Here is a 10990-nt window from a genome sequence, read left to right on the forward strand (position 1 = left end):
TTCTAGTAGGCTTCATAAGATACATAATAGCTTTAAGGGTAAACGTATACACTTTTATAATAAAGTCCCAGCCACTGTTCAGGCATTATCTATAAATAAATTTAAATGTTTTATAAAAAATTGGCTCTGTAGTAAATCCTCTTTTACTCCACAGCTGAATATCTTAATGATCGGACAGCCTGGGACTAGATTATGATTATTTTATAGCGATAGAAATTACTGTACAATAATGTTTATTTTTATTGAAAAGAGCGCAAAAAAAGAATGCTGGGAGAGTTTCTTGCGCCGCTTCTTCTCTCATAGAGCACCATTTGTTTCCGAAGCGGTAGTAATATTTAGTATATTAGAAATGACATCAAAAATAATTCTTAAGGAATAAATTTTGAGAGAATTAATGCCTTTTTATCGTGCGTAAAGATTACACGCACACACTTTTTTACCTTCCCGCTGAGAAAGCCAATCCGGCGAAAATCGATTGATTCGCTTGTGAATTATCGTTGACGAAAGAAAATCGAAAAAGTGTTTTTTCGGAATTACATATCAATTAAAACTCAGAGATTCTTTATGAGGCTCACAACGTTTGGGTATGGAATTATCGGAAAGTTGATGGCCTTAGGCCAACTGTTTTCCTATTTTTTTTTATTGTAATGTACCGACAACATTGGTTTACGTTTTACCCGCATATATATACACATATTACTATAATAAATTTCTTGGCGACAACTTCACTTTCTGTAAACTAAGGTTAAGCTACCAAAAATAGAATAAATCCTCGCCCATCTTATATCCACAGGTCCCTGGGGTATGCCCGGATTTTTTGATATATATTTCAACTAACCTCTTAGAGATATGGGAAGGCCTAGCGAAAATGTTTAGTATTTAGAGTTTCTACTACAGTAACAAACTTATAAAGGAAAATATACCCGGGTGGAGTTTTTCCTCTTTTTTTTAATTTGGTCATATCAGGAGCTATGTTAAGTAACGAATAGCATTCTTAGGCCCATTGGGCCAGCTCATTTTGAAACAAACAAAAAATCTATACTAATATTATAAAGCTGCAGTGTTTGTTGCTGTTGTTTGTTTGTTTGTTTGAACGCGCTAATCTCTGGTACTACTGGTCCGATTTGAACGATTCTTTCAGTGTTGGGTAGTCCATTTATCGAGGAAGGCTATAGGCTATAGGCATTTTTTCAAAATTAGGGATCCGTAATAAAATTGCTATTTTGTAACACAAGGTGTAAAATCGAAAACCTATTTTTGCGTGCGCTGCAAAAACTTGCAATATTTTATTACTTATAAAACTATCGCGTGAATTATACTTTATATGGCAAAACAACGTTTGCCGGGTCAGCTAGTAATTAGATAAAAGAATTGTCAAAAAACGTTTGTGTGGTAAAGGTTACTATAACATGAAATGACTTTCTTAATGATACCACAGATTGGGAATGGTGCGACCGCCCTCAGGTTATTAAATACTAAGTTTAATTACCTATACAATATTTTTAAGTTAAGTTTAATTATAGCCCGCTGAGTTTGTTGCACCCATTATTCTCAGGTCTGAGGCATTCGTTTTGGAATAGGTGGGTTTTTGACTTTCAATAAGTGATGTCACATCCTATTTTGAATAATAATAATGAACAAGACAGCCTGTATTATGACACCATTCGATAGTGTCACAGAAAAGGATGAAGTTATGGAAAGTTAGAACACACTTAAGGATAAAGTTTATTTTAAGTTATAAACGATTTAATTTTCTTGTGCTACCCACGGACTTGTTAAAAAAATAAGGACTCCGTGTCACCTTACATAACAGTGTACCACCAAAACAATCCGATTAGCGTGTAAATACCACATGTTCTGTTAGCCTCACGCACACACTTACACTACTAGGCCGATAGGCGGCCAATATGAGAATTGTCATCGTCTGTGACAGATCAGTTTGCCTCTCAATAAAATATTTTAAAAATGCCGTCGTGCGTTGTCAAAAAGTGTAAAAACGAAACTACATAATTATTTGTGGCCATGTATGATTATTTAAGGGAGAAAATATTGTGTATCTAGTATCCCCCGTAACCGCACACACACTAGCATAACGGTGCTTCACTTGCTAATATCGCGGCGCGGAGTCTTTCTTTTTTTACTCGTCCGTGATGCTAGACTTTATGTATTTAATTCAAAGCTATATTACAAGTACCATGTTCAAAATGCTGCTCAATATTCTATTCAACTCACACCATCCGATGTCAGTTTCACAACAGTAAATATTTTCCATTGTTCGTATCACTTCATTCATTACAATTCATTAAAGCCACAGTAGAAAAAGACACAATCAAAATTAATGTTTTTATTAATTATATAATTTTGTACATTAAGAAGGCAAAAATGGTTTAAAAAATCTAATCAACAGAAGTGATTACTTAAACTTATCTAAGTTGAACTATTTAATATTGAACAATTTCAATATTAAATAGTTAACTTGAGAAAAGTTTAGGTTATTAAGTTTATTAATATGATAATGAATGGAAAGGTTATTTATTAATTAGATCTTTCTTTGAATACAAAATTAATTTTATTATAGTTACAATTCTTGAATATGTTACATTAGAATTTTGTGTATTTATATTATAACAATAATTATGTAATCCTATAAAAGTAACAATCAGTTTATGGTGGCTATAAAATAAGCACAGAAATGTTTACATTGTATGTCATCTAAAAATCTTGTCTGTCTGTATGGGCTTGAGCCATTTGCCGGACCTAATAATGGATCAATTAACCAAAAAAAATTAACAAACATCGCAAGCGTCAGAAAATTTCTGAATTTGATACTATTTATTACAAAAGTAGTAAGAAATGAACAAATACACTTGGAGATTATCAAAAACTCTTACTGAGCAATGTTGAAACAATTTTTTTAAACCATTCTAAAGCAATTAAATTATAAAAGTTAAAATTGCTTCAGTTGATTTTTTTCTGACGAAAGTATCGCGTTACAAAACGAAGCAGTTTATTCTTCCATAGGAAGTTATGACTATAAAAATATTTTTTTCGAAGTTTTCAATTCATTCAAGAGGCATATTTCAAGGCTCTCAAATTTATCATATTGGTCTATTATAAAAAAAGAAAGCACTTATGCACCTGCTGTTATTGATGTTACAACCTCAAATGTTTAGACTTCTTTTCCGTCTGTCATGGTAGCCGAATTTAATAACTATTTTTGTAATTTACTAATCAAACCTAAATCCAAAAGTTCCCCTGCTGATGCTGCTAGGGCTGTAGACTCAGTGCCTAACTCTTTCTTTGTTATGCCATTCAGCTTTCGATTTCATAAGTCACGATATTTTATTAGGAAAATGGAAAGGTATGGGCATTAGAAGCAGTGCTTTATCTTGGTTTAAATCATATTAAATTGGACGTAGGCATTGTACGCAAATAAACGTAGTAAACGTAAAGCAAGAAGAAATAACTAATAAGTCATCGTATTCCAACTGTAAAAGTAGAGTTCTTCAGCTTTACTGGACACTACAATAAATTTAAGATCTATAATGTATACTGTAGTCGACGCAACAAATAAATTTCATTTCATTTCATTACTTCTCTTCTCATTTCTTAAACAAATAAATTATTAATTTCAATTTCTTCTTAAAACTTAATTTCAATAATATATTTATCATACAAAAATACTATTTCAACAATACACAGTATAAACCCATTGAACTTTTCACTAAATCCATTCAATTTCACCTATAAGATATAATAAACAGAACTAATGTTGGACAATACGTCAGCCGTATAGCTACAGATATACTGCTATAAGCATTTCGGTGATGCGAACTCACGAGATTTCACCCACCCAAAAAGTGTCTAACTATATATATATTTTTTTTTAATTAATTATATGTCGATGACGCGAACCCATAAGATGGTCCCCTACCAAAATGTGCCCATCGCGACTAAAGAAGTTTTTACGAAGACACTTCAATTACGAAAACAAAAACGAAAACTATTTGATTGGCATAAAATATTAAAAGGGCAACATCAAACGGCTCATTTAGAAGGAAGATACATCGTCGTTAAATCGGCTTACCTTTGGCGTTACTTTTCGTACGTGATACACAATGGATACTTGCTTCTGATGAAGGACACGTAATAAGGAACAATGGTTGCCTTTTGGGGAAAATTATTATGTTGCATTGTGTTATATTTTATATAACGTTGTCCTAAAATAAACCTGTGACGTGTGTAGAACGCTTTTAGAGGCGCGGAGAATGGTTTAGTAGTTAATATTAATTAAGTAATCAATGGTTAATATTTGGTCTTATGTAACCACGATGCATATGAAACGTTTATTTAACAAAATAACGTATGAATAATCAGCATAATAATAGAAGAAAATATTTTTTATATATAATGCTTACTTATTCATAAAATATAACGTTATAAAAAAGGTGTGGTGTTCCAACAAACGCTTCCTCTAGGAAACCAGAGCTTAAATTTGGCGCCTTAGGCTAAGATCCAACAGAGCGTACTTAGATTTTCCTCAGACTTTACTTACGTAAAACTTAGCTGAGTGTGATAAAACTTACGTGCTAACTTGACTTTTACATAGGGCTGTCTTAACTTAAGCTCCTTATAATTTCGAGCAATAAAAGACCTATGTATGTACGTAATGTATAAACATTACTGTGTTTCGGTCTGAACAGCACCGTAGCCAGTGAAATTACTGGGCAAATGAGACTTAATATCGTGCCTCAAGGTGACGAGCGCAATTGTAGTACCACTCAGAATTTATGAGTTTTTCAAGAATCCTGAGCGGCACTGCATTGTAATGGGCAGGGCGTATCAATAATCCATCAGCTGAACGCCCGGCTCGTCTTGTCCCTAACTTTCATAAAAAAATATTATCTATAAGAAGCTGTTATAACAGAGAGAGAGAGAGTGATTATAAGATTCAAGTATTGCAAAATATAGACAGTAGATACACGTCATTTTTTATTGTTCGTTGAGATTTTGTGGCAATTTTCGAGATGCTCTCTCAAATGTCATTGGCTTGTGGCGGAATAGTGGGGCGAGTTGAACCTTTCCCTAAATTACGGTTGAGAATTGGGAACTCTACTTTATGTTGTAATAATTAAACTTAGCATATATACATTTACTGTATGTGTGTGGATTGATGAAACTACTATACTCTAAGCTGTTGTGGTTTTTTTTATTGATTTTTTAACTTTTTCATGTAAGTTACTGAGTATTAGACATAAGAGTATGTTTGTTGCATCACTTTACACATAATATTGTAATTTAAATAATGATGAAGCTGATTTAAAAGAGTTGTAATGAGTTTCATGCCTTTTCTCATTAAAGCCCTTTTTTGATATTTTTTTATATTCATATGTACCACTTCTTTTATATGAATAAAGTGATAGTAATTTGATAGTGATATTCCGGTAGAAGTTTTGACTAAGACCGTCTGAAGACCCAATATTTCGAATCAAAAGACCACTTTCAGATGTCAAGGTATCAAAAAACTTTGGGATTCTAAGTGTGCTCTATCACTGTCTTCATAACTGTTCTTAAAAGAGACAAAAACACATGATTCAAGGCACGCAATTGTAATATTATGCGAAATAAGAAGAGCAGGCAAGAAATTTTGCAAATAAAAAAAACCTGAAACCATTCCCCTCCTTATTTAGCTTAAAGTTTATTTTTTATTAATCACAAGTATTTTTTTTTGATTAACGCGAGTTTTACTCATTTAAATATAACACTTTTAAAAGGACCAAAACAACGCGTTTAATTGTAACTGTGTTTCTACATTAGATTGTTATGTTAAAGTTACATTTTTTATTTAACTTAACCCGACGTGTCAAGATCTTTCTAGATCTCGTTTTCAGGGGAACTGCAGATGAAATGAGTCAAAGATAGTATTTATCATAGTTGTCATTATGAAGTTTAGCGCCATTTATAGCCTCGGAGGTGGTATTTGCTATAGGCAGATAGTATCTGTCTTTAGCAACAAAAGTTTTTATCTTTGTCTCATTTCATCTGAAGTCTCCCTGAAAACGAGATCTGAAATGATCTTGAAACGTTGGGTTTACTAAAATAAAAATGTAACTTCTACGCTACATTCTAACGTATGAATAGTTACAATTACACGAGTTTTAATCATTTAAAAGTGTTTTATTTAAATATCAATCACATTGTAATGACATTTTATGATTTTTCGAGAAATAGAAGTCAGCCAAATCAAAGGAAACCGGATGCGTTGTCAAAATACGCGTCGCGTCTCATACGTATTTGAGTAAGCAAACCCGAAATAGAATCACATTTGATTTATATGAATCACTTTGATTGATCTACTGAATTCTATTGGTTATAAATATGCCATGCAAAACGAATATTGAATGCAGATTTTTTACGAATATTCCGTAATATTTTATTAGATGTTTGCACAATAATATTCTCTTTTATAATCACGTATTCACGATTCAAACTCCATTTATATATTAGTAAATTTCACCTGAACATTAAATATATTAAAGCGTACTCCGTCTATTTCGCTCTTCATCCCAAGTTTACAATCAAACCTTAGGTACGTTCTTGTCATAGACAAAATGAAATAGTAGCCATGAACAAATAATTACAGATATAATTAAATTTTATATTAATTTTCTTAATGATCTCTCAAGAAAGTCTCATTCTATCATAATTTATATCTATCATAGCACTTACCTATACATTTTCTACCTAACATATATGAAAAAATCTCGCTGAGGGAATTTTAATGCACTTAGTAATTTTTATATTATTTATAATTAATAAAGTTATTATAATTAAATTATTACTTACCCGTATTTTGTCTTTTTGGTCAAATTATCCCATTAGATTTACACTGAACAATATGAATACAGCACTTAATTGGCCAAACACTACATCCACAAACTAAAATATTGTTTATCACGTCAATTTGCGCGGGAAAAACGCTGTCATTCGTACAATGTCATTTCGCGGGCGCGGTGTCGAGTAGCGCGCTTTGAGCCACAAGCTCAACTGAATCTAGTCCTTCTAACCTATGGATTATAGTCCGCAGGCGCAAAGCCTTTTAGCTATAATTATAATAGGTTTTAGATCGAATTTGAAAATATTGGTGCTTTTAAGATGATCGAATGCTTTTCCATTTCGAGTAAGTAATGATTGATACGCACGGATATGTCTTCTGGTTGTGGATTCAATTTCCGATGTGCTGAATTCGACTTTTTGTGAAAGAGCACATTTTTCAACGGGGAAAGAATTTTCGCGATTACTATAAGGGTCTAGTAGTTTGTAGCCACGGTTAGAGGGTATAGTCGAGCAGGGCAATCGTAATTTCTTCTGAGTAATACATTCTTTTTCTGATGAATCAAGAGCTCTATTTGAAGTCAATATCACAGCAATTGTAAGAAAAGATTAACAGCATGACAAATAAACTTGCAAAGAAAATGCAAAATGTTTACAATATCGTTGACATCACTGTCAATACAATGATAATTCTGAAGGTTTCCGAATGACAAGCTGCCTTGCAAATAAACGCGGGAAACGTTATACGTCCCAACAAACCTTTTGTAAGCAAAATGTCTGTTTATAAACATTATACATATTCTTGGTTTATGCTTAGTTATAACTTTATGCCAATTTTAATTGCAAGGCCGTAGGGCTGTATATTGTAAATGGTCAGTGCAATATTTGTATATGATAAACCGTTGGCCCAGTTGTCAAATTATTACGAAGGCCTTTCCGAAAAGGTGAAGTATGAAGTGAATTGTCAAAAGTCTGTATTTACGAATTACTTACAGACAGTAGGTTTCGTTCTGGCAAATGGGCCTGTGATTTTTGTAAGTAGCTAGCTCTTTTTGCTCATCATTGTATTTTTATTAATTTTGGAGATTTGCATCAATTATCACAATCTACCACCAATTAAAATGTTATTCTTAAAACCTAAGATTCCTAAGAACAACCATCATTTAACACTTCTGTACACTGTCAGCACTCAACCATAGTGCTAGGTGGTAAAGGAACTTGTATTAAAACTAGCAAGTGGAGTATACTAACTTCATTTATTATTTCAGTCAAATTCAAATTCGTAAAAAACTATCACCCATTCGAAAAAGTATGCCTCAGACCTGAGAAGAATGGGCGCTAGAAACTCAGTGGACTTTTTTTTAATATGGTAACAATGTAATATCGTACAATAAAGTTTATTATTTAAAATAGCCTGACGGTGGTCGCTCCATTCCCAATCTGTGGTATCATTAATAACTCATTTATATTATTACCTTTACCACACAATGTTTCTTAATAATTCATCTGAATTTCTTAGTACATTTGTTTTGCATAATTTTTACGTACGGGGTCAACTGATGTGAGCACCGCCGTTCACAACACTACAGGAATCACCAGGGTACTTTAGTAATATCCAATATTTAATGGGTATATACTATAAGTATAACCAAACAATATATAATAGTATGTATAACAGTAAGTTAACTATTAGATTACCCATTGGCTGTATAAATTACAGATAGCTACGTAGATAGCAAATAAAATTAATTTCGTAGCATTGTTTATTGTCCTGTATTGTTGCAAACGACTTCCTTAATGGTTTTGTTCTCAATTGATGTTGGTAGGGTATTTCTACACTATGTTTTTTATTCAATTTCATTTAAACATATAAATTTTTATGTTGTAAGTTGTCTTTTGTATAGTTCCACTTGGTGTTGCGTAGAAACGTCGCTCAAATGTGTGTTTTCTATCGCATTTATCACGGAGACTGTTACGAAGAGCTGTTTGACTTGATTGTTACCGCCAAATTCCACCGTTGCTCGACACGCCAGAAACTAGGATATTATCCCCTCATTTGGATGCCTGGCATTCCTCTGCAGTGCGGTTTTCAAGGAATTTTCTTTCACGTATAACGAACCAATGAATATCAGCTTCATTTCACGGTGTTTTCAGGATGATACGACATGGGTACCTTCAAGGAAAGCGCATAAACTTTTCTAAAAGGCCAGCTACGCTTCTGTGATTTCTCTGGTCGTTCCTTCTTCCAAACTCGTATATTACTTTCGATAAAAGTTTTGCTGTTAGCTGCCACGATATGTCGCGAAGAAATCGCATTATCATTCCATTTCATCTTGATCAGACCATACGCAAATTTTACTATTCCTTGGGGCATCAAGTCTTGAGGGCACCATAGAGAACATCGAAAAAAATTATTTTATGCTAATAATATCTACTCCACACAACTTTGTCTTTTATTTGTTTAACTGATACTGTATATTATACTAATATTCGAAAAAGTTGGAGTACTTACTGGAGACTTCTTTACAAATTAATACAAAAATAATGATACAGGGTGGTCCAAAAGTCAATTAACATTTGAATCGGTTGCCGCGTCTAGCAGCGGCGGCGGAGGGGGGTGAAGGGGTTACGCATTGCAAGAGCGGCCAATGGGAATTTAGTACCATGGCGTTGTTCAGCGGTAGTCAACGTGCGTTTTGTGTACGCGAGTACTATCGAAACAACGATTCTGCGACCTTAGCTTAGCGAAAGTTTTGCAATCATTACAAGATACGACACAAAAATCAAGCTCCATCAGGTGTGTTAATTAAAAAATGGGTGTTGGGTAATAAAGTTTGAGAAGACGGGTTCAACAATGGATTTACCTCGATCTGGCTGGCCAAGAACGTCGAGGGACTCCGAAAACGTGCGCGAGTTAAATCGTCTGTTCGTGACCAACCTGGACTTACAACTCGAAATCGGTCTGCTGTCCTTAACGTGCCAAGATAATGATGTATTAAACCGCATTCTCAAGAAAGATTTAAGTCTACATCCCTATAAAATCCAAATGGTGCAGGAATTAAGGCCTCAGGACCATGCCACTAGATTGCAGTTTGCGAACGAAATGGTAGAGCGATTCACAAGTTTTTCAAACATTTTTTTCTCACACTTCCACCTAAATGGGCATGTTAATAGACAAAATTGTCGTTATTGGAGTGACACTATGTCATGGTGATCAAAAACCCCTGCATTCCAGTCAACCAACCCAGTAACTTTTGACGAATTAAAGGATCGTATTCGCACAGAAATCCAAAACATCTAAACAGAAACATGTAAAGCTGTTATCGAAAATTTCCGCTCTAGATTGCAGCAATGCCAGAATAATGAAGAATTACATATGGATGATGTGATTTTTAAAAAATAAATTCCCCTTTTGTTTACTATCGAAAACAATAAGCAATTTTGATCTAATGTAATTAGTTTTTTTTAATCATCATTTCAATTATAAACGGACTTTTGGTCCACCCTGTATATCTAAATATATCTTGACTTTATATTAATAATAACAATTATTATAGCGATGAATTTAGTATTCACCTTACCGACTTAAAACCTATCAATAGATAGCACATTTTAATAAAATAATTTTATTAATATTAAAGGTGAAGCTGTATTAAATTAATATTTTAGTTATTTGATACTTTTCAGTTTTTGATGTCGGTTTTAGTTTAACAAGTAAGATTTTATTTATTTTCCAAAGAATGATATAGAGTTATATTTATATTATTCATTAGAAACATTTTTAACAGGTCAAGTCATTACTAGGGTCTTTATTTTCTCATTTATTCTTGTTTATTGATGAAAGAGTACAATATTCCTGGGATTACGCCATTTCATTTAACTGATTATTATTTTGATTTTATATACTATTTATAATTCATAAATACCATTTGCACGTTTTATAATTTTCATTCATTAAATGAAATAATTATTTTTTTTTGGATTGGATTATTATTTACCACATATCAATAAGACGTTGTTATTGAATATTAACGAATATGGCTGTATGGGCTCGTACCCTTTGCCTGTCCTCATAGTGGTCCAAGAAACCAAAAGCATTGCCTTGTCGTCCAGTTACCCATGAAAAGCAAAAGACGCCTCAAGAATATAGTATTAA

The 10990-nt window shown here is 33.0% G+C and overlaps 1 protein-coding gene across 1 annotated transcript in view; it reads right to left on the minus strand.

Moving 5' to 3' along the window:
• Positions 1-6979, minus strand: part of LOC126979701 (soluble guanylate cyclase 88E) — a 104342-nt gene extending 97363 nt beyond the window's left edge. The window contains exon 1 of the mRNA XM_050829163.1: positions 6847-6979. The gene's annotated coding sequence lies outside the window, so the exon portion shown is untranslated. The remainder of the gene's footprint in view (positions 1-6846) is intronic.
• Between the last annotated feature and the right edge of the window lie 4011 nt (positions 6980-10990).

The sequence above is a fragment of the Leptidea sinapis genome, chromosome 4, assembly GCF_905404315.1.
Source record: "Leptidea sinapis chromosome 4, ilLepSina1.1, whole genome shotgun sequence".
NCBI classification, from domain to species: domain Eukaryota; kingdom Metazoa; phylum Arthropoda; class Insecta; order Lepidoptera; family Pieridae; genus Leptidea; species Leptidea sinapis.